This window comes from Cebus imitator, unplaced genomic scaffold (genome assembly GCF_001604975.1).
Source record: "Cebus imitator isolate Cc_AM_T3 unplaced genomic scaffold, Cebus_imitator-1.0 Scaffold31, whole genome shotgun sequence".
Lineage (NCBI taxonomy): Eukaryota > Metazoa > Chordata > Mammalia > Primates > Cebidae > Cebus > Cebus imitator.
The window spans coordinates 7,284,964-7,309,601 of record NW_016107346.1 but is presented as its reverse complement, the minus strand read 5'-3'; the positions used below and the strand labels follow the sequence as shown (position 1 = coordinate 7,309,601).

The following is a 24,638-nucleotide window of genomic DNA, read 5'->3' as shown; positions in this document are numbered from 1 at the left end:
AAGAGCCCAGTGAGGTGCCTGAAGCAGAATTAATACTGCGGTTTTGGAAAAGGTGACAGTTTTGGTACAGCGCACCTGTCTCATCTGTTCTTCTCTCATTCTCACCTCGGAGAAACAGACAGGCAGACCCTCTGAAGCTCATGGATACTCGTAATTTAAATGTATTATTCTCTTTGTAGTAGTCCTATCTCATGTCCTCCGTGTAAGTTCACTTAAATGAAAAGGAAAATCAACTGCCCAGAAATTTCAAGAAATCATACCTTATTAGCATCCATCACCAATGCCATTTTGTTGGTTTTGCTGATTTTCGTCTGAAGCATTTAAAAATCTAGTGGTGAGTTTACTTTTTGCAGTGGGAATACTGTTTTTTAACTTTTGTTGTTTCAAAAACTGTTTCCCACTTTGATTTTTCGTTCCTTACAAGGACACAAACATAAAATCTTTTCCTCTGGGGGTAAGTAATTTCACATATGAAGTTAGAAATTCACCTTGCCAAAATGGGCATCTTGCATCTTTAAAGATGCATTAAATACTGGAGATTTTTAGTTTATTTTTCTTAACTTACCCCCAGAAAAAATTTATTTCACCTAAAATGCAGTAAGGTAACAAAGGTGCTGTCATGGTCTATAAGTTTCCATCCTTCGTGGCCAAATAATTTTGAAGTAATAGTAGAAGTAATGTCTGTTTATCTGCCATATGTGCCCCAGTGGAAAATGTTACAAGAGCAATACTTTGTAAATTGCCAAGCTGAGCCACTTGTCTCTACAGCTGCCAAGGAAATAGGACTATGTGTGGTGAGATTTACTGTTCCTAGAAATTGTGGGGTGGGGGTGTGAAAAGCATCATAATTAACCTCATGAGCGCTTAGGGGACCAGAAACAGATGGTTTATGTGTACCAAGTGCTCCATTTCAGTCTGCCTGAGAAGAAGAAATTGGTTTCTTCAAATCTGGCCTTTCATGACCAAGTTGGGTTCCCAATAAATTCCTCCAGTCATATTTATCTTTCCCATCTCTGAATTCCACAAACTCTGGTTCACTGCTCAGGAGATCTTCAAGCTGGAAGGATTTGAGAAAACACCGCTTTTACTAGACCCAAAGCTCCTGAAAGACCAAATGTACCATTACCCTTCTTTGGACCTCCAGCATCTATATGATTCAGGCTTGACTCTCAGCTAAAAGAACATAGTCAAAGCAGCCAAAACAAATCTTCAAATATTCAAGTGCTCCCCTGGTGCTTTCCAAACACGTGAAAGAGATTGAAGTGTTCAGAGTTCTTCTTCCAATCTCTTTCCCTCTACTGTGGGCTGCACTTTCACATATGGTGGCTGCTGATACTCTATTTAGCAATCCTCTCCCAAACAGGTTGTCCTGCTTTCACTCCCATAGTCCTACTTATTCCTCTCCTTGCCTATCCCCATCTTCAAAATCAGTCTGCCAGCCCATGGAGGATGGGGGTAAAGGGGAGGAAAAATAAGTTTTTCTTCAACCCTCATAAATTCTTATTTGGGGCTGGGCACAGTGGTTCACACTTGTAATTCCAGCACTTTGGGAGGCCAAGGGGGGAGGATTGCTTGAGCCCAGGAGTTTGAGACCAGCCTGGGAAATGCAGTGATACCACACTCTACAAAAAATAAAAAAGAATTAGCCAGGTGTGGTGGTGAGCAGCTGTAGTTCCAGCTACTGGTGATGGGGCAGGGGTGGGGGTATGCTGAGATGGGAGGATCACTTGAGCACAGGAAGTTGAGGCTGCAGTGGGCAGTGATCATATCATTGCCTTACAGCTTGGGCAACAGAGCTGAGTGTTTATTTGATGAAATAAAATAACAAATTATTATTTGGAGCAGACCCTGTAACAAAAGACAGATTAGCAAGAGAAAAACAAACAGAAGTTCATCATTATGTATATTATATATATATATATATATATGGGAGCTACCCAAGAAATAAGTAAAACTCTAAGAGGTGACTTTGAATTCCAGCTTATATAGCATCTTCAACAAGGAATAGTAAATTTTTAGGGAAGAAACAAAACAAAAAAAAGACTTTAAATCTTTAGGAGCCACAAATTGTAGAAAGGCAAATAAATAGCAGATCAAGGCCAGCTGGTAAAGCTTGTTAGTGTAGATTCCTATGGTACCATCTCCAGACCAATAAGGGTCTAACTCTCCTGCTTCTGAGCCTCTAGAGTCCACTATATCACTCTGTATGCCTTTGCGTACTCATAGCTCAGCTCCCACTTATACGGGAGAACATATGTTTTTTGGTTTTCCACTCCTGTGTTACTTCACTTAGAATAATGGTATCCAGCTCCATTCAAGTTGCTGCAAAAAACATTGTTTTGTTCCTTTTAATAACTGAATAGTATTCCAGGGTGTATATATGCTACATTTTCTTTATCCATTCATTAATTGATGGGCACTTAGGTTGGTTCCACAGCTTCACAATTGTGAACTGTACTGCTACAAACATACATATATAAGTGTCCTCTTGTGTAATAACGTTTTCCTTTGGTTAGATACCCAGTAGTGGGACTGCTGGATCAAATGGTAGACCTACTGTTTGCTCTTTAAGGAATTTCCACACTGTTTTCCGTAGAGATTGTACCAATTTACATTCCTGCTAGCAGTGTATAAGCATTCCTTTTCCCTCATATCCACTCCAACATCTATTGTTTTTTGACTTTTCAATAATGGCCATTCTTGCAGGAGTGAGGTGGTATCTTCTTGTGGTTTTAATTTGCATTTCTTTGATGATTAGTGATGCTGAGCATGTTTTCATGTTGTTGGCCATTTGTACATCTTTTGAGAAATATCTATTCATGTCCTTTGTCCACTTTTTAATTGGATTGTTTTTTTCTTACTGATTTGTTTGAGTTCCTGTAGATTCTGGATACTAGTCCTTTGTCAGGTGCATAGTTTATAAATATTTTCTCCCATTCTATGGGTTGTGTGTTTACTCTGCTGATTATTTCTTTTGCTATGCAGACGTTTTTTAGTTTAATTAGGTCCCATCTATTTACTTTTCTTTTTGTTGCATTTGCTTTGGGGGTCTTAGTCATGAATTCTTTGCCTAGGTTGAAGTTTGGAAGAGTTTTCCCAACGTTGTCTTCTAGAATTTTTAGTGTCAATTCTTGTATTTAAGTATTTGATTCATCTTGAGTTGATTTTTGTATAAGGTGAGAGATAAGAATCCAGTTTTATTCTTCTACATGTGGTTTGCCAGTTTTTCCACACCATTTATTAAATAGAATGTCCATTCCCCAATTTATGTTTTTACATGCTTTGTTGAAGATTGGTTGGCTGTACATATTTTGGCTTTATTTCTGGTTTCTCTATTCTGTTTCATTGGTCAACGTTTGACACAATTATTAATAGCATTCCCTTTCCCTCTTAAAAGCACCCAGGTCGGAATGATAAATTGTGTGCCTCCCCCTTTTCCTTGGTTTCATAAAGATCCCATAAGGACCCTTGTGATTACATGGGACCCACCCGGATAATCCAAGATAATCTCTCTATCTCCAGATCTTTAATTTAATGACATTTGCAAAATCCCTTTTGCCAAGTAAAGTAACATACTCACGGGTTCCAGGAACTAGGTCATGGACATCTTTGGGGGATAAGTATTCTGCCTACCATGATAATTTAAACTCTAGTCTTCTTGACTCCAAAAGCCATGCCCATCCAAGGACCCTGCTCTTGGAGCCCACATTTAAAGCATGGGCCACATGTACACAGAAAGCATTCTGTAGGTACAACTGACATACCAAGCCTCTTTTGAGCTATGCATGCAAACTGGTGATAATAGTGACAGTGATAGGTCAGCTCCTGATGTCACAACCTTGAACCCTCTGCATATTCTTAAGAGTTGAAGGTGTTTCTCTCTGGAGAAGGTGTCTGTACCAGCAAGGGTCTTCATGTCCCACTCAAAAAGATGATGACAACCACTTTTCTGAAGCTACCTAAGAAAGGAAATGCTTTCATAGTACACTGAGAACTTTGCTGTAAACATTTTAAAAATCATAACATAAATATGACAATTTTAAAGAGGATATTAATACAATTACCTTGAGAAGAAGGGGTTGGGGGATTTATAAAGCTAACTCCTCACCTGGCATAACAGGGAGCTAATAGAGTTTATTGTGGATAAATCCTAAAATTATGACTCAAGCATGTTACTTTTTAAATCAGAAACAACCAGAAGAAATTATGAAAAAAGTTAAAAGTAAATGTTTCTGGGCAGCAGATCTTGGAGGCAGGAGACTGTTGTTTTTTATTATAAGCCTTTCAGGATATTTTTATTTAAAGCCAGATCTTAAAAAAAATAAGATCCAGATCTATTCTTAGTATAGAATTGTGGAAATGCAATGACTGGAAATTGGAAAGATCATTTAAGAACTTCCTTCACATCATTTCAACTTGTTCGCAAAAGATGAGAAAGGAAAAAAAAGAAGACAAAGCCCAACCTTTTTTTTGTAATATGTAGAGATTAAAATCATATATAGATGAAAATCCAAGTTTTATTTCCCCTGCAATCCAAACTCAGCACAAATAAGCAATTAAATTCACCTTCTAAGGCAGACAAAAATCATATCACTCTTTTACGCTTCTACCAGCATTTGAATGACCTCCATGTAGACATAATTAGAAAAAAGTCAGGTTAATCTTTTTGTCTGTGTGTGTGTGTGTGTGTGTGTGTGTGTGTGTATCTTAATAAGTTTGCAAATACACCTTCATCTCCTGATGAAGAGACTCGAATTATAACTAATTCTGCTAAACGTCCAAGTCTCCTGTCCCAGCAGGTCTGAGACAAGCATCCTGCTTTTGGTGGGAATGTGGGGTTATTAGCTGAAGCAAGACACAGCTTCTCTATGACTATGGAAAATCAGAGGCTACAGATGTCCTAAGTACTGGCCTATGCCAAAAATCTCTCTACCATCACCCCTGCGTAAGCTGCCAGTTCCCAACCTGGAATTTCCCACTTCACTTATTTCTCTGGGTTGAAGTTCAGCCTCCAGGAAGACCCAAGTAAAATAGCAGATTAATCTGTAAGGGACCAACTTGTTATAACTCACTAACCCTTTGTCATGCATTCATTCATCTCTTACAGAGAGTTGGGTCCTAAGGAATGGGACAGTAGAAAGATGGGTTTTCCTAGAGAGGGTCTGGAGTATGGGAACTGGTGAAGGAGTAGGAGTAGGGGTCATGGAGTTATCTTGGATGAGGATGGAAGGGCAGCATGGGGCTCTGGGAGATGGTTTGGATGGCAAAGACAAAGCAAAGTGTTTTCTTTGGTCAGGAATCCATGGTGGCACTGCCCAACACCACAGACCATGAGGTAAATGGCACCCTGGAGCTGTACAGCATGGCATTGGGGGTTGCAAATGGATGCCAGCCTTGCCTGTGTCACTGGTGAAATGGGAGAGTCGAATGAACTAAAGCAGTGGTCCCCAACCTTTTTGGCACCAGAAACTCGTTTTGTGGAAGGCAGTTTTTCCATGGACCGGGATGAGGGTGGAGACAGGGGATAGGAAGGAATGGTTTGAGGATGAAGTTGTTCCACCTCAGATCATCAGGCACTAGTTAAGTTCTCGTAAGGAGCGTGCAACCTAGATCCCTCGCGTGCTCAGTTCACAATAGGGTTCATGGTCCTATGAGAATCTAATGCTGTGGCTGATCTGACAGGAGGAGGAGCTCAGGTGATAATGCTCACTCACCCAGTGCTCACCTCCTGCTGTGAGGCCCAGTTCCTAACAGGCTACAGACCAGTACTGGTCCACAGTATGGGGGTTGGAGACCCCTGAACTAAAGGATTGGAAACTACTTTGATAGGTACAGTGTAGGTAAAATAGAAGCCTCCATTAGAAACCACAATAGACCCATCGTGGTTTCCTGAAATGTTGGCTTTTCATTCAAATGCTTTAGCATCCACAGAGTGTGGAGTGTCAATAGTTTATCTACAACTGGCTACCAGAAGACACAGGGGGTACGACGCAGGGCTGAGATTAAGACAGACATTAATGGGAGCTCTCCCCTACAACTTCCAATGAAACACACCTAACATGCCTATGGAAAGAAATGTTGGAGTGTATCTATATCACCATCCATTTAGAAGCTATAAAAAGCTCTCATGGGCAAAGGCTTGCTTATCCTTAAAGACTTCCCTTGAAAAGTCTTTTCAGACATTCCTAGATAAAGTATCCTCCCATAGCTCTTTTGTCCTATTTCAGAAAAGCATTTATTAACACTTGGTCTTGTAATGATGAGTTAATACACTTGTTTATACCACCCAATTGTGAACTCGTAGGACTGAAGGATATCTTTGGACTGAGGACATGTCCCCAGATGGAAGCACTGGGCAGAACACATAGGCATTTCCCACTGAGTACTTTTTGAAATAAATAAATAAAAGGATCACAGAAAATTGAAGCCTTCGTAATCTTTTCTTTTCCTCAAAAGCATAACTTAATAAATGTGCAAAATGCACCAACTTACTTGCATGATCAACCTTTGGCCTCCCTCCTCAAGTGTCAAGGGAGCAAGAAGATAAGAGGTAACATATTTAAGAAAGATAATGCCATCTTCTGTCCATCCAAGGGAGAGGGAGTAACTTCTATGACCATTAAATGTTGGAAGATTGATGTTGGCATGCTCTGCTTGGCTCCCCCCTCTTTTTCTGGAAGCTGACTGCATCTGGGAATATACATTCTCTGTCTCTCCTCCAAGGGTGAGCTCCCAGTTAGCACTGCCTGAGACAGGGGATCAAGTCTGTTCAATTCTGAGGTCCTATTAAGCAGGCCCATGTAGTTCTTGCACTAAACTATACCCTCCATCTTAGTAATGAGGTACTATTTCGGTCTCCTCCTTCTGTTTCTTTTTCCTATTTCTCAAGCAACAGAGAGATGTGATGATTTTAAATTAATTGGATGATATATTTAACCCTGCAAAATGCTAATACTTGATCTGTTGTTTGACCTGGTTGTTTTATAGGGCTTTATCATGGGAAAAGAGAGCCTAACGATATTTCTTGGCTCCAATAGAGAATATAAGATTATCAGGGATTTATAAAGATGGAGTAGGCTGGGTGTGGTGGCTCACAACTCTAATTCCAGCACTTTGGGAGGTCTAGGCAGGTGGATCACCTGAGGTCGGGAGTTCGAGACCAGCCTGACCAACAGGGTGAAACCCCGTCTCTACTAAAAATACAAAACTTAGCTGGGCGTGGTTGTGGTGCCAGTAATTCCAGTTAGTCAGGAGGCTACGGCAGGAGAATCGCAAGAACCCGGGAGGTGGAGATTGCAGTGAGCCAAGATCATGCCACTGCACTCCAACCTAGGTGACAGAGTGAGACTCTGTCTAAAAAAAAAAAAAAAAAAAAAAAAAAAGAAGGATTAAGTAAACTGTGCTTCCATCACCTGTGACCTTGGAAGGTCCTTTCACAGATGGTTATGAACCATGGCGACGACCCATGATCCCTTCCTGATGACAAGCATGGTGATGACAATGGTAATTTGATGGATAGCTGGCCTTCTTTTAGAGGTCACTATAGGCCAGGCCACGTGCTAAGCATTTTACATGCAATATCCCATTTACTCTAGCAAGTCTGTGAAGTAGGTATTTATCCTAAGTTATAAATGAGCAATCCAAAGAAATCAGCTCAAAGGACAGAAATCAGGTCACTTGACAAAGATCACACAGTTAGCAATGGCTGAGAAGGAACTTGAACCCAGGTCTCCTAGCTTCAAATCTCCTCTCAGAGTTGCGATTTTAGAAGGCCTTCACTAGAATCGAGGCACGCACTACAGTCCACAATCTCTGTGCAGGTGACTAACAAGAATGGACCTAAGACCATGTCTGTCTCCATACTGCAGGAAGTGGTGCAGGAAGTGGCAAAAATGCATTTGTGAGTAGTAAATGAATGGAGCTTTTCTTTTGGTTTTCAGTTTACTCCATATCCCTTAAAACCGTAACACTCAGAGATACCGTAGTCTATAAAATCAAACCAAAATTACTTACAAGCATGGAAAAATCTAAGCAGTGGTATGCCAGCAAATATTTAACAATTGGTTCTCTGAAGCAAACAAACAAAAAGCTGTAATATGTAGCATCTGCCAATTTTCATGCTGTAAATGCTTTCAGCATAGCCAATTTCAAGCTACCAACTTGACAACTCTGGATGTGGAGTTGAGAAGAGTTGCATCAGACTGGTTCTTCCCAGCTGGTAGGAACCTGCTCCAGCATACTACTGAGTCTAAGCAACCCTGTAAAGTCAAATTTGGGGGAAGAAGATGAGAACTAAGCCTCTTCCCATTAATCTGAACTGGAAATGTGTCTTCCATTTATTTGTGTTTTTCTACATTGTATACATTTATTTCATTCCACATGTGCCATCACAGAGCTAAAGTATAGTTCCACAAAAGCTGTGATGGGAGTAGGCAAAAGTCATAGAGTACACGGTCCCTACCTTGTACATACTCAGCCACCTCTAGAGTCACAAATCTGAACTCACTAAACCTCACAGCAACCCTGTAAGGTGAAGGAGACAGAATAGTGAGTGTTAGGCCAGGCACAGTGGCTCATGCCTGTAATCCCAACACTTTGGGAGGCCGAGGTGGGTGGATCACCTAAGGTCAGGAGTTTGAGACCAGCCTGGCCAACATGATGAACTCTATCTCTACTAAAAATATAAAAATTAGCCGAGCATGGTGGCAGGTACTTGTACTTCCAGCTACACAGGAGGCTGAGGCAGGAGAATCACTTGAGCCTGGGAGGTGAAGGTTGCAGTGAGCTGAGATCCCACCACTGCACTCCAACCTAGGTGACAGAGTAAGACTGTGTCTCAAAAAAAAAAAAAAAAAAGGTGTTTGTTTTAGAGATGAGGATACCAAAGCTTTATGTGATCTGCCCAAGGTCATACAGGGATATGAAAGACTATGTCTTGAACCTGCCTCTTTCTCCCAGTCTAGAGACTGTCATTTGCCATTCATCCCTCTTCAGTGGGGAGTAATTGTAGGGTTAGGTCAATGCTGATTCCTAAATCTGAGTGTCTCAGAGTCCTATTTAATACTTGCTTTTCTCTTCTACATAGCAGTTTAATAGCAGGTTGTAGCCTTTGAAATTCCTTTGGCCTCCATACCCAAAGAATGATTTTCCATTTCCTTTAAATCAAGTTCTCTCTCCTTTCAATAGTATATTTTCAGTAGAAAGAATGCAATGGCTCCACAGCTGCTACTCCACTTGGTAAATGCAGTGGAGGCTGAACAAAAACTGGGTTGGGGTAAAAAAAAAAAAAAATTGGGTTGATAACCACCAAAGTTGATTCTTTTCTCCCATGAGATTTACTGAAAATTCAGGTGAACTACCTTTGTATGACTAAAAGGGACTTAGGGGTAAATAGCTGAGTTTCCATTAACCAAATTTCCTGGAACCAAAAGAAAATTGTGCACTTGGTTGCACACTTAAAATGGGAACTGCAAGTATTACAAGAGCAAGGCATCACATTTAGTAATCATGAGGTGAGGCTTAATGATAAACGACTATATCTACATATGCACATCATGTACTTGCAAAAAATAAGAGACTGTTGGAACAAAACTTAAGGAACCATGAATGCTAATTAGCTAGTTTATCTGAAATGTCTACCTGTTCTTAATTACCTCTTTTTTTTTTTTTTCCTAAGAAGTAAGCTTGAATCTGGCTTTAAATATTTTTTTTTTTTTTGAGACAGAGTCCCACTCACTTTGTCACCCATGCTGGAGTGTGATGGCACGATCTCGACTCACTCTAACCTTTGCCTCCTGGGTTCAAGCGATTCTCCTGCCTCAGCCTCCCAAGTAGCTGGGATTACAGGTATGAGCCACCACGCCTGGCTAATTTTTATATTTTTAGTAGAGGTGGGGTTGCACCATGTTGGCCTGGCTGGTTTTGAATTCCTTACCTCAGGTGTTCCACCTACCTTGGGCTCTCAAAGTGCTGGAATTACAGATGTGAGCCACCACTCCTGGCCTCTTAATTACTTATTAATCAACCTGGCTTTCTCTGAGTTCTCAGAGGAATGGGATATTTAAATTTAACTTAAACAAAATTCATGAGAACATATACCCAATACAAATGCTTTGAAGCTGCAGAATATCAAAAGCCATTTTAGTTGAATTCTATTTAGTAATCTTCTCCTCAGTTTTTTTTTCTGTTTAAAAGCCTGTTTCCAACATAATTAGAGAGAAGGCATTATGCTAAGATTCCTAGTTTGCTCTCAGAAACGCCCCTTCTTACTTTCTTGATGTTTTTTTGGATGGCAGAGAGAAAAGGGCCATGTTGTAGCAGGGTCCCTATGATATGAGTAGAAACACTTTACTTATTGTTAGAAAGCTGTGGTTACCTTGGCAGGGAGTAGCCACCTTGCTAGGGAAGTTCCTCCTGGTTGTGTCTCTGGGAATCAGCCCCCAGTTAACCAAGCAGTTCTCTATTTATTGTATTTATGGCTTAACCTTTAACGCAGACTTTTTTTTTTTTTTTTTGAGATGGAGTTTCACTCTTGTTGCCCAGGCTGGAGTGCAATGGCACAATCTCAACTCACCGAAACCTCCACCTCCTGGGTTCAAGCAATTCTCCTGTTTCAGCCTCCTGAGAGGCTGGGATTACAGGCATCCGCCACCACACCCAATTAATTTTTTTTTTTTTTTTTATACTAGAGACAGGGTTTCTCCATGTTGGCCAGGCTGGTCTCGAACTCCCAACCTCAGGTGATCTGCACGCCTCAGCCTCCCAAAATGCTGGGATTACAGGCGTGAGCCACCGCACCCGGCCGACATAGACTTCTTTTAAAGGGACCTGGAATAAACCAATCTAACCCTATTCTAGAATCTGCTTTACATTTCTTTCATTTACCAGGAGGGAAAGAAATAATCCCAGGTTGTTTGCAGATCAAAAAAGGAGAACTGTTAGAAGAAAGATGCTGTGAAAACTAGCAATGAAGTGAGAAAATGGTTTACAGGAGACAATTGCTTCTCCTCCAATGTGTGTTTTGCTGATGAAAATCTTTTCGAGGGGTTGTACTGGAACAAACTCATATTAGGAAGTCCCAATTCTGTCTACAGCTAAGACATATATGAAGTCAAAGCACGTTAGTGTTTGTTTCTTGAATATTTCTCTTTGTTGTCTCTGTAACTGAATATATTAGAAAACTACTTATATTTTCCTTCAGCTTCCACAAAGAAATTTAGGCTAAGCAAGAAGATAAAAGCAATTTCTAATTTGTTTTTGGGTCTGCGAGTTCTGCAGAATCTGAGGAGAGAAGGATATGTTTACTTGTAAATAATTCACCTTCCCACCTCTCAAATAGAAACACTCCAGGCACACACGAAAATTCTCTACTTCGGAGAGCAGCCCAAACAGTGGCTCCCCCTTAACTGGCAAACTTTGCTCTAGAAGCTCCTTCACCTCCACCCTGTAGAACTCCAGGGGAACCTGCTCTAGTCCACGCCAACGCGTGTCCCTCCCTGCCCACTGGTTCCTAATGACCCCAGTCTTCTGTTGCAGTTCTCTCCAGTTAGGAGAAAGAAAACAGACAGCATTCTCTGCCACCAGCTCCCCATCCCAGCCAGCCTCCCAGCACACAGGAGCCTCCACAAAAAACCAGAGTGCAAGCACATTTTCTTATGGAACTGTCCTGGATTCCTCCTCTGTCCCATGCCTCCTATTTCCCTTCTTAATGTAGAGCCACGCTCTCATCATTTTCAACATTTTCTTGTTGTTGTTCTTGGTTATTCAACAAAATCCATGATCGATGTAGTACTTTAATACGTCTGATTTCACGAATGTACAAACAACCATGCCTGAGGCTGGTATGCGCATTCTCATCTTACGTACGGAGAGGTAGAGTCTCCAAGACAGCCCAGGTCACTGTCCCTGGCAAGGGCCATCCCCAGATCGGAGCCTTCCGCGCACCCCAGGCCGCTAGCAGCTGCCCCGCGTTCCGGGTCTCACTCTTCTCCAGGGCCAACGTCTTTACGACCCATAAGATTTTCAACTGATTATTTTATGCCTTGGAAGAGCTCAATTTTGAGACTGCGGTTGAAGCTTTCACATCAGGAAATGCTCACACCGCGGGCTGGAGTGGGTTTAGAGTCATTCTGTCCTAAAGTCTCCAGCCCTGCAGCGAGAGAAGGAGCAGAAGTGGGCGGGCGGAGGACGCGCTCCCTGCTGGCTGCTGGTGGCACCAGGGGCTCCTGGCAATGAGGCCTGTGAGGGGCGCCTTTCCAGAGGCATCAAACCCAGCGTTCAGACACCGAGGGCGACACCTGCGAGGGTGACAGCAGGGTCATTGGAAAGGGGCAGGGTGAAGTCCTGAAGTACTGATTGCTTGGGCTCCACGCACCATGCTGGATAGACCCTTTCTTCAAGGCAGCATTCTGAGTCATTCATGCCCATTTTGGGGGTGGGGGATGAAGGCTTCTGAATGTTAACTAACCTGCCAAGCTGAAGAGCCAGGAGGATTTGGATGACCCCGGGCTGCCTTCCCAAGCTCACCTTCTGCTGGCCCACCTCCCCTCTCAGGACCTGAGGAACCTGAGGGAAACAAGAGCCCTGTATTAGTCAGGGTTCTCCAGAGAATAAATAGTTACAGATCAATAGCTATGAGGAGATTTATTCTAGGAATTGGCTTATGTGGTTATGGAGACCGACAGGTACTCCCATCTGCTGGCTGCAAGCTGGAGAACCAGGAAAGCCAGTGATGTAATTTAGTTCAAGTCCAACAGCGTGAGAATCGGGATAGCGCTGGGGGAGTGGGGGCTGTGTAAGTCCCAGGGGACTTACTGGGGGGTCAGGTTAAGTCCCAGGATTTGAAGGCCTGAGCACCAGGGCACAGATGTCCAAGAAGATGGATGTCCTAGCTCAAGTAGAGGGAGGGGATTCGCCCTCAGTGGATTGGACGGTGCCCACCCACACGGTGAGAGCAGATCTTCACCTAGTCCACTGAGTCCAGTGCTAATCTCCCGCAGGCAGCCTCACAGACACACCTAGGAATCTTGTTCTACCAGCTGGTGAGTATCCCTTAGCCTAGTAAGACTGACACATACATTTAGCCACCACAAGCCCTCTGTACAAGGCCACTGGCCCACTTCCTGGGCTGGCTTCTGATGCTGTCTGCAGGCCAAAGCACCAAGATCTCGGCTAGGGTCCCCGTCCTCTGAGCCATGCAAGGACATTCCTTCCCTCCTGTCTAAAGCCCTTCACCCTTCTCACCACTCAGTTCCATTGGCCAAGGCTTTGAGGGGGCAGCAGAGAAAGCTGTGTATTCAAACCCCTGAAAGAAGATGTCCTAAGTTTGTCTTGGATGGAACTAAACCATCCCACATCCATAACTGTGGGACCCCTGCCATCCCACAATTATCTTATATTCACAACTCTGACTTAAGGCACAAACAGAAGCTACTGTCTGACACTTTGGCCCTTGGCTGGTACACACAGAGTTGAACCATCTGTTGGGCAGTTTGCCCAGGGCTTGCCTTGCTTTTGGCAGCCCATATTTATCTACAATGGGCCTCTCTGATACTAGGGTAGGTCTTGCTGGAGGCCAGGATAACAGAGCATAAGAATTAGGCATGTATCTCCTTCCTTGATTTTCCAAGATGCCTTTGCAGAATCCTCAACCTGCTGACACTTGCTATCAAAGCACTTCCCTTTTCCATAGCTGTACTTAGGAATATCAGATAAAGGCAGGAAAGACTGGGAAAGTGGGAAAGAGCCCCTCACAGCTGCGTGGGGAAGCAGACAGCTCCCCTGTGGGGCTTGTCCTGGCTGCTGGGGGCTCCCGGCAATGAGGCCTGTGAGGGATGCCTTTCCGGATGCATCAAACCCAGCGTTCAGACACCGAGTGGGACACCTGTGAGGATGACAGCAGGGCTCATTGGAAAGGGGCAGGGTGAAGTCATCATGGTGGGAAGACATCATGGTGGCCACATTCCCTGTGGGTGTTCCTATCTTCCGTGCCAGGGCTGCAGGGAACCCAAGCTGTGGCTGCCTACCATGCCTCCTCTATTCCCGTCTTCACACAGCTGCCAACTGTCTGCAAAAAGGAATAAAAAACAAAAGCAGAGTGAACTTGACATCCTACACCTTCCAGTATGATCCCTCTGAACAAAGTAAAAGTGGCACAACAGTTGAAGGAAAGAACTCAGAGAGGAGAATGGAAGGTAACAATGAGATCTGATGAGTTGGTGTGGTCAGACCCCAGGAAACCCCGCAGCAGCAGCATCAATCCCCCTCCTGTACCCAAGGCTGAGGGATCAAAACTTGAAGCCCAGAGCTGGAGCCTCGGGATTCCTCCCCAGATCACACTGGCATGACTGTGTGCAAACCCTGGAGTTGGGCTCATGTTTCTCCTAGAATTGTAGAACATAAGGTAAAATTTATTCCATCCTTTCATCTTCCTGCTTTAAGTTTAGAAATTGCTGGTGGCTTTCCTTTAAAAGTGGTACATTTAAATTTTTGTATTAAGATCTTAAGTTTCTTAAGGCAAAATATTGATGGTACCATCACCGTCTTGGTCTGAAAGTCAGGTTTACCTTATAGAAAAGACTTTTGCTCAACGGAGTCTTCCTCAGTCAAAGATTACATCTTGAAAGTGTATACTAGGTTATGCAACTTTTTTGAAATGTTATCATATTTTAATCAGAATTTCACTCACAACATAGGAAGAGTAGACAATGATGAGGTCAATGTCCTTATTTTACAAAAAGCATTTTTCTCCATTTTATTTTTATGAAAGATCAGTGCCTTGGACATAATGTTCACTTCCATTCAAGAACATCTCTTGATAAGTAGAAATAATTTTTCAGGCAAAAACTTGATGTTCTAAGTTCAATAATAATCTGTTTCTACAGTATGCAAAATTCTGGTATGAAGAGAATTTTTACTGACATAATAACTTTTTTCATATATTTTATGATTTAAAAAAAAAAATAGCCAGGCGTGGTGGCTCACACCTATAATTCTAGCATTTTGAGAGGCCAAGACATGTGGATTGCTTGAGCTCAGGGTTTAAGACCAGCCTGGGCAACATAGTGAGACCCCATCTCTATTAAAAAAAAAAAAAAAACTCAGCAAACCACCATGGCATGTGTATACCTATGTAACAAACCTGCATGTTCTGCACATGTACCCAAGAACTTAAAGTATAATAAAAATAAAAATAAAAAATTTAAAAACTCGTAGGATATCCAATAGTCAACAGTTCTCTGGTTTCAAATTTCTGCCAGAAAAATACTCTATAAATCAACTTATCTAAAGCAAAAGTCATTATTCATAATAGCTGCCACCAATTTCTAACTACTATGTTGCCGATAACAGCATATAGCAAGTCAGTCAACTCAGTTACTGGGAGTATTTTCAGCTGTTAATGTTGGTGTGTGTGCAGCATAGGGCTGGGACTGTGGGTACAGGAGTTATACTTCCCAAGTTCAAATCTTTGTTCACTGTTTACTAACTGTCTAAACTTGGGCAATTGACTAAGCCACAATTTCTTCATCTTTAAAATGGAGTTAGCATATTCCTCCTAGAGTTATTGTAAGGATTAAACAGACTTATAGACCTAAGGCGATTATTGCAATGCTGAAGAAACCTTTTAAATTTCTCTTATTATGTTTGTCAAACTGTGTAGATCATGCTTGGAGAATGAAGTTTTTAAGTTAGTTGAAAATCTTTTCAGAAAATTAAATACCTTTGCTATTAAGAAGTCAAATCAATGTTAGTGATATTCTTCTAAAGAAAATAAGGTTTTTCTCCCAAAAATAACCCAGTTACACCAGTAAATCTTCCCAGTTCTGAAAATCTGAAGCAATTGATAGATACTCCATTAAATGTAGAAACATTGTCTACTCAAAATATTTGTAATATTGTGCAGTGACAAACGTTTCCCACATCTATATAGGGTTAACCATAGTTTTCAGCAAAGCAACAAGTGCTTTACTGATTTTCTTTGTATTTTTCAGTTTATAGATAACTCCAATTTCATGAAACCATACTGTACCAAATGAGCAAATAATAAACAGCAACAGCCTCACCAAGCCACACCAACGCAGGGCCCCTATCTCCTGTCCTTTTTGCCAGCCTTCCTCTTTCCAGAGAGTAAGTGCTTGGGCTTCATATCAAACACATGTCTATCCGCCTCCCCTTTCTTCCCTAACCGATTCATCTTCTTCTGAGCATTCTTCATCATAATCTTGGCTTTCTTCACCATCTTGACATCCCAAAGACCAGAAACGTCACGTGGAGTTTGAGGGCAACTCCGACTCCAGGCCACAGAGGAGTGGGGAGCAGAGTCTTCCCCTTTCTTTTCCTAGTGATGCTCCGGGATCATCTTGCCTGGACTGAGTAGTGGGCGTCGCCTTTATTGTCCATGTCAACACCAAGACTACACGACTCATTCTCCAAAACTGTTCTCTGAAACTTCTTAGCAGTTCAAGGGTCCCTGTGTATTCTTTTCTTTGGACTCCAGAATTTTCAACTTCTTTTTCTCTCTAATCTGCTTTGCCTGCTGTCAGATTTCCAGCATCTCCTCACCTTCACTCTGAGTCACTGTCATACTCTCTGGCAGCTGTTCTCAGTTCTTCTCCTTTTTCTAATTCTTCCAATTTCTTCATGACGGCTGGATCAATATAATCAGCTATATTATGGCCTTCCCAGATTTCTGGTATCTTATCATGTTTTTCAGACGAATTCATTAAATCCCAGTACTTCTGAAGATCCAAAATATAATCATCTTCCATTTCCAGCTCAAGATCTCGTTCCCTCTTCTTCTTGGGCTCCTCCATTTCCATCCTCTTCCTGCGTGTCACCACCCCTTCAGGGATCAAAGGGGGCCTCTCCTTATCGTCCCTCCTGGTTGGGACAGCCAGGTGCAGTCTATTCAGCGCCTCATTCACTTTATTTCCCTTCATTTTGGTTTCCACTTGATGAGCCAAAAGCCTATCGCAAGCCTTTGTTTTAACTTTAATAACACCTTCTTCAGTCAGGGTGCTGGTCTTTATTACAGGGAATCCTTCAGCCTGCAAATCTGTAAATATTTTCTGATCATCTTCAGAAAGTTCAGCTATTCTCTTCACATCACACTTGTTGGCTACAACTATAAGAGGCTTGTTGATGAAGAGAGGTCTGATGTTCTGGAAGAGTTCCAGCTGCTCCCTCAGCCCGTGCCCACACTGCTCAGACAAATCCATCACGTACGGGACTGCAGCACGGAGATGGGCCAGGGCGGTGATGGCCTGCATCACGATGGTGTTCCTGTACTCCAGAGGGTGGTCCAGGATCCCAGGAGCATCTACAGCCTGCCAACGTAGATACTTAGAATCCATGTGCCCAACAGAGGCTTGGTTGTGAACGCATAGGACCGAACATCCACATCTGCTCTCGTCACCTTATTGATGAAGCTGGACTTCCCAACATTTGGGTACCCACACAAAAGCGGAGTCCTGGTATTTGGATCAGTGGTTGGCAAATGGGATAAATGCTGACACACTTGCTCTAAATACGCCAAACTCTGCTTCTGCCTCTTGATCATGGTGCACATCCGCCCAGGGGGCCGCATGCTTCAGATGCTTGCAGCAGTAGAGGGAGTCGCCCTACTTCATCAGAACGTAATCTTTAGCAACATTGTCCACTAAATTTTTGGCAACTTTTATTTGCCCCAGAGCCAAATTGTAGTGATCTTGTTGTAGAGAATATTCATCAAATCAGCATAGAACGGATGAATGTCATCCAACTTAGGGAAATCTGTTAGAATTTGTGAAAGTCTATCATGGTAATTCTGTTGAGTAAATTTGACTTTTCTCATGTAAAAATGTCCAATGTGATGAATTTGGTAATGTTGATGAATAACAGCTGGAGTCTTCCGCTGAGTCTTTGACAGTTTCAAGTCAATAAAGTCCTTGGCAGACGGCACCACTGTAATTTTCTTGAAGTTGTAGTGTGCCATGCCGGCTGCCGTGTGCACGCAGGGACTGGATGCTCCTGCCACTTCCCTTGTTAGCTGTATTCCTAGGAATTTTATTCTCTTTGTCATAATTGTGAAGAGGAGTTCATTCATAGTTTGGCTGTCTGCTTGTCTACTGGTGGTATATAGGAATGCTTGTGAGTTTTGCACATTGATTTTGTATCCTGAGACTTTGCTGAAGTTGCTTAGCAGCTTAAGAAGCTTTGGAGCTGAGATGAAGGGGTTTTTTAGATGTAGGATCATGCCCTCTGCAAACAAAGATAATTTGACTTCCTCTAAGAAAATAGAAAATAATCAAATAGACACAATAAAAAATGATAAAGGGGACATCACCACTGACCCCACAGAAATACAAACAACCATCAGAGAATCCTATAAACACATCTATGCAAATAACTAGAATATCTAGAAGAAATGGATAAATTCCTGGACACATACACCCTCCGAAGATTGAAACAGGAAGGGGCTGAATCCCTGAATAGAACAACAACAAGTTCTGAAATTGAGGCAATAATAAATAGCCTACCAACCAAAAAAAGCCCAGGACCAGATGGATTCACAGCTGAATTCTACCAGAAATACAAAGAGGAGCTGATATCCTTTCTTCTGAAACTATTCCAAATAATTGAAAAGGAGAGACTCTTCCCTAATTCATTCTATAAGGCCAGCATCATCCTGATACCAAAACCTGGTGGAAATAAAACAAAAAAAGAAAACCTCAGGCCAATATCCCTGATGAAAATTGATGCAAAAATTATCACTAAAATACTGGCAAACCAATTACAGCAGCACATCAAAACGCCTATCCACCATGATCAAGTTGGCTTCATCCCTGGCATACAAGGCTGGTCCAACATATGCAAATCAATAAATGTAATCCGTCACATAAAGACATCTAAAGACAAAAACCAAATGATTATCTCAATAGACACAGAAAAGGTTTTCAATAAAATTCAAAATCCCTTCATGTTAAAAACTCTCAATAAATTAGGACGGAGGAAACGTACTTCAAAATAATAAGAGCCATTTATGCCAAACTGACAGCCAGTATCATGCTGAATGGGCCAAAGCTGGAAGCATTCCTCTTGAAAACTGGCACAAGACAAGGATGCTGTCTCACCAGTCCTATCCAACACAGGATTGGAAGTTCTGCCCAGGGCAATAAGACAAGAGAAAGAAATAAAGGATATTCTATATCCACTCTTACTCAAATTCTATTAAATTTCAAATTGTAAGAGACTGTTGCCAAAGCTAAAACAAAATTATGTTGGAGATTTATGGCATATATCACTGCAATGAGGTCAAACTTCAAGAACTTTTAGCTCCTAATAGTTTAAACAAGGAGATATATTAAATATACTGATTTTAAAGTCATCCCTCTGACTTTCTGGACTAACCAATATTTTTCCTGAAGACATAGAAAACTCAAAATTAAATAAAAAGGTATTTTTGAAAACAACTCCTGCATTTCTAAAATGTGAATGAGGCAGCACAGATGCAGATTGACAGCTACCTCCACCATTTAAAAGGGAGTTTCTGAGGCAGTTCTAATGAAGTGGCGATTTTGCAGACAATGTAAAATTCAAAAACACTAAGGAAATGTTAGGTACAAACATGCCAAGCACATAAAGCAGCATCTGGCAGTTTCCCTTTGGAGACCTCCTGTGCCAGCATTTCACTTAGATAAGAAAAAAGTCTCCTATTTTCAGCAATCTTCTTAAATGCTTTAATTTGACACTATCTGAAAGTGATACTTAAGTTGTGGTAAATCACATTTAATTGCAGCAGTCTACTCTATTATTTCACTATTGCTTCAATTTCTCTCTAAGCTCTCAAAGACCCCATGGAAAATAAAATATTCCTTAATGGAAGTGCTTTCATTCTTAGTGACTTTTTGCCCATCTTGGTCAATTATTTTGACATATGCTAAAGCAGTAGCAGTCATATTAAAAGGCCAAGGAAAGCTTAAAGGCACAGCTTATTTCTAAGAACACATTTGGTTGTGTTTCTATATCACCTGCTTAAAGAGTCTAATTCTTGTTTTTAGCCACTCTTTATCCACAGCACCTGGTTCTCTACTTCTAATGTTGGAATAATGCCTACCAGCCATGGGGACTAGGGGCTCGGGGTACAGATAAAGAAGACACAGACCCTGCCCTCCAGGAGGTTGAAGGAAAGAAGGGCAGGCCAATCAGTGCTCCTGAGACAGGGTGGCCCCGCTTCTGAGTCTTCTGTTTACTGAGGGCCTTTGTGCTGGATATTGAGCTGATCCTCCATATTCATTACCATCTGATATGGTTGGGATTTGTGTCTCCACCCAAATCTCATGTTCAGTTGTAACCCCCAATGTTGGAGGTGGGGCCTGGTGAGAAGTGATTGAACATAGGAGCACTTTCTGATGGTTTGGCACCGTCCTTCTAGTGCTGTTCTCTTGTTAGAGTTCTCACAAGACCTGGTTGTTTACAAGTATGTAGCATCTTCCCCCTCTCTCTTCCTCCTGCTCCAGCCTGCTTCCCCTTATACCATGATTGTAAGTTTCCTGAGGCCTCCCCAGCCACGTTTCCTGTACAGCCTGGGGATCCGTGAGTCAATTAAATGTCTTTTCTTATAAATTACCTAGGCTCAGCTATTTCTTTATAGCAGTATAAAAATGAACTAATACACGGTCCCTCCTGACAGCAATGCCATCCTGCAGGGAGAGAGCCTTACATTCAGGTAAGGATGCCTGGACTTCTGAACGCTTTAGTCCTTTTTATAGGTCCATAGTTCAGGCCTCCTTGAAGAGGCAACTTGGGTTGAATTACAACCTCAGGGAGCTTGTAATTCAAAATCAGGTTAATTCAAGCACAGGGCTTTTTACCAAGAAATATTTAAATGATTGAACAATTGATACAGCTGTACAGGTGCCTCCCAAATGAATATCAGCCTAAACGCTCCCAATACTTAGACTTGTTAATATGGCTATATAACATATCACTCCCAAATTTAGGATTTAAAACAATACTGATTATTTCTCACGGTTTCAGTGGGTTAGCTCAGAAGCAGCTCAGCTGGGTGGTTCAAACTCATGGTCTCTCATGACGTTGCAGTCAAATGTCAGTCGGAGCTGGAGGCTCCAGTTCTAAGGTGGCTCACTTATAAGGCCGGCAAAGTGGTGCTGGTGATCGGCAGGAGCCCTTAATTCTTCTCCATGTGAATCTGTAGATGGAGCTGCTTGAGAGTCCTTGCAGAGTGGTGGCTGGCTTCCCTAGAGAGAGAGATCTAAGAGGTGGAAGGTACAATGCCTTTTGTGACCTAGCCTCGGAATTCATACTCCATCACTTCCTCCGTATTCTATTGGTCACCTGGAGCCAGCCCTGATTCAATGTGTGAGGGAACTAACAAGGACATGAATATGAGGGTCAGGAATCATTGCAGGCTGTCTTGCAGACTGGTTACCACAGGCAGAAATTGGGACTTAAATCCAGCTGTCTGATGGCAAAGTCCTTGTATCTTACTGTGCTGCCCTCCCCAAGCAGCCTCTCGAATCTGTGGATCCCTCTAAGTGGAATGTCTCCTTCAGCCTGCAACAGCACAGAATGGATAAAGTAGTGACATTAAGCATGCTGTAGGAGAAGCAGAGAAGCCTAGGCTCCTTGAGCATGGTTATAAAATGGGGACCAGTGAGCAGAGGATGGGCTCAAGAAGAATTGGGAGGGGCTTGGTTAACGACCCCACTGCTTTTTGCTGTCCCTGGCATCAGCTATCAGAAAGTCTCTATGGGCGAGTCTCTGGGCACTCTTTTATGCCATTAACTACACTCATGCAAAGCTTCTGTCTGATGAGTTTGGATTTTCTTAGGCAGTGCCAGGTTTTCAGAATATAAATTGACTTTATCTGCTCTGGAAAGTCTACAGCCTACTGTGTTTAACCCAAGCCTCAAGTAACAGCTCAATCCATGCCGCTCCCCCAGGGTTTGCAGAACAGAGTCTTGGTCAGAAACACTGCAATGAGCAGCTTGCTGTTTTTCTCGTTTTCTTCCACTGTATTTTATATTGATATTTAATGACTGTTTCTTTGGTGGTATCACTATGTTCATTATTTAAACTCTGAAAATTGAAGCCTTGTGGCTTCCATCAAAAGTAATTGTTGACTCACTACAGGGAACCATATAAATATTGTTCTGTATTCTAATGACAATGACCATTGGGGTTATTTTTTTGTGAAGTGTAATTTCCATTATTTTGAAAGCCCTCGAGTCAGTACCTGAGAAGGAAAGCTATTTTCTTGGCTATCTTCAGTAGGTTTTTCTTCTTTCTTCATTTTTCCTTCCCTCCTTGCCATGTTACACATCCTCCTTTTATTTCTTCCTTTGTTATTGTATTATTATTATTTTACAATATTATTATTTTACAGTCTCACTCTGTTGCCCAGGCTGGGTACAGTGGCACAATCTCGGCTCACTGCATCCTCCACCTCTCGGGTTCAAGTGATTCTTCTGCTCCAGCCTCCTGAGTAGCTGAGACTACAGGCACGTGCCACCACGCCTGGCTAATTTTTATATTTTTAATAGAGATGGGGTTTCACCATATTGGCCAGGCTGATCTCGAACTCCTGACCTCGTGATCTGCATGCCTTGGCCTCCCAAAGTGCTGGGATTACAGGCGTGAGCCACTGCACCCGGCCTGTATTGTTATTACTGTTGTTAATATAAAAGAGGCCTCAGGACTTAGAGCTTGACAACTAAATAATACCTGCTTACATCATTTTGTATTTTCAAGTTGTTTTTACAAATGTCATTTCATCTGATGCACATTATAACTGAGTGAGGTAAATTGGACAGACTTCATTCCCATTTACAGATGAGGACAAAGCCCCAAAGATTTGCAGAGCTACAGGGCTGGTTAGACCAGGTCCCTCCTCCCAGAGCAGATCTCCCTCCCTTAGTATTATCCTGCCCCTCCTGGGCCTGGGAAACCTAAAGATACTTTGTGAACACATGTCTGTATCTACAGAAAACTCTGCTAAAGAAACTACCCTAGACCAAGATGTGCTCTAAGGGGCTGGCGAGCTCTGTTATTTTTTAAATTACTTTTTATATATTTATTTATTTACTTTGTACAAGATTGTATTAAAGGTCTTTACAGAGCAACATCCAGACTCCAGAAAACAGCTGCCAAGGAGACCCTGTTCCGTGTGAGGACTGGCTGGGGCATGGCAGGCAGCTCTGGCTTCCCATCCTTCTGTTCTGAGATGGGGGTGGTGAGCAGTATCTCATCTTTGGGTTCCATGATGCTCACGTGGTCAGACAGGGGCTTCTTAGGGCCAGTCTTACCAGTTGGGTCCCAGGGCAGCATGGTCTTCACCTTGATGCCCAGCACACCTTGTCTGAGCAACACATGGCACATGGCAGTGTCAACGTAGCAGTTAACAGGGTCTCCGCTGTGGATCATCAGGCCATCCGCACACTTCATGGATTTAGCTTTCTGTCCTCAGAGTTTCCCAGACACCATGACCTTGCAGCCTTTGGCCCCACTCTCCATGATGAACCACAGCACACCACAGCAGACCCTCTGCACAGCAAACCCTCATAGGAGATTGTAACGCAGAGACGCTGCCTTGGCAATGGCGCACAGACCTCTTGTGGCCACCTTTTCAGCATAAAGCTCTACACCGCCCTCTGGAAAGCCACACCTCTTCTGAACTACAGCAGTCGGTTCCAGAATCCACTGGCCATTCTCACCAAGAACATTTGTGTTCTGGTGGCTAAGATAATGATTTCTGTCCTGGCTGGTATAACTTGCCCCTCAACTCCAGAGTAGCCATCTTCAGCCAGCTCCTGAGTAACAAACTCATTCAGTTCAGCTTTGAAGATGCCATCAGTGACAAACTTCCTCTTTTTGGAAATTTGCATAGCCATATTGCTGTGGCTTTCTGCTGAAAGGAAAGGCTTAATTTACTTTAAATATTTTTTCTTTTTAATTAAAAGAATGAGTCAAACATAGAGAGGATTACAGAAGATAATTTGAAACTAATCAGATTTATCTGAGTTAATATTTTGCCATAGATGCTTGAAGTCCATCCGTCTCTCTTATGAAATGAAATGTTACAGAAACAGCTCATTCTCTCCCCCTCACCATTCCTTGCCTCCCTCCCAAGGCTACTTCCATCCTGAGTAGTGGTTTCTTCAGTTGCAAGTTGTTCTACTGTTATACACAAGAATGAGTTATAAGTCATATGCCATTAGCTTTGCATTTTGCAAGAATTTGCATGAATAGTATGCTGTTGCATGTGCAGACTTTAGGCTCACTGCTGAATAATGCCCTAGCTTCTTTCACTTTTCCAATGTCTCACTCCTCTGTTTATGACTGGTTGGTCTCGGAAATAATATGGGGAATGTCCAAGATATTAGCAGTTCCTACTGCAGCAAGTTGCTGGTTTCTATGACTGTGGTTCCCTAAGAGAGGCGGAAAAGCAGGGGACTAAGTTCCCAATGAGCACTTAATCGCAGGGGCATAGCCCAGGTAGGTTGTAAAGGCTGATGACATCCCACGACAGGCTGGAACCTGAATTGACATTTTATAGAGGAAAACCAGGCCCAGAAAAGAGGGTGTTTGCTTTAATGTCACACTTCCAGAAATTGATAAAGCAGGGACCAGCTCAGAGCTTA

The 24,638-nt window shown here is 42.4% G+C and overlaps 2 pseudogenes across 2 annotated transcripts; both read right to left on the bottom strand.

The window, feature by feature from the left end:
- Nucleotides 1–15,784: 15,784 nt before the first annotated feature.
- LOC108300986 lies at nucleotides 15,785–18,258 on the bottom strand (annotated as a pseudogene). The gene has a single exon (XR_001823683.2). The product of XR_001823683.2 is annotated as a nucleolar GTP-binding protein 1-like (transcript).
- Nucleotides 18,259–23,083: 4,825 nt separating this feature from the next.
- On the bottom strand, nucleotides 23,084–23,913 carry LOC108300985 (annotated as a pseudogene). Its single transcript, XR_005199343.1, has one exon. The product of XR_005199343.1 is annotated as a 40S ribosomal protein S3-like (transcript).
- Nucleotides 23,914–24,638: the final 725 nt, after the last annotated feature.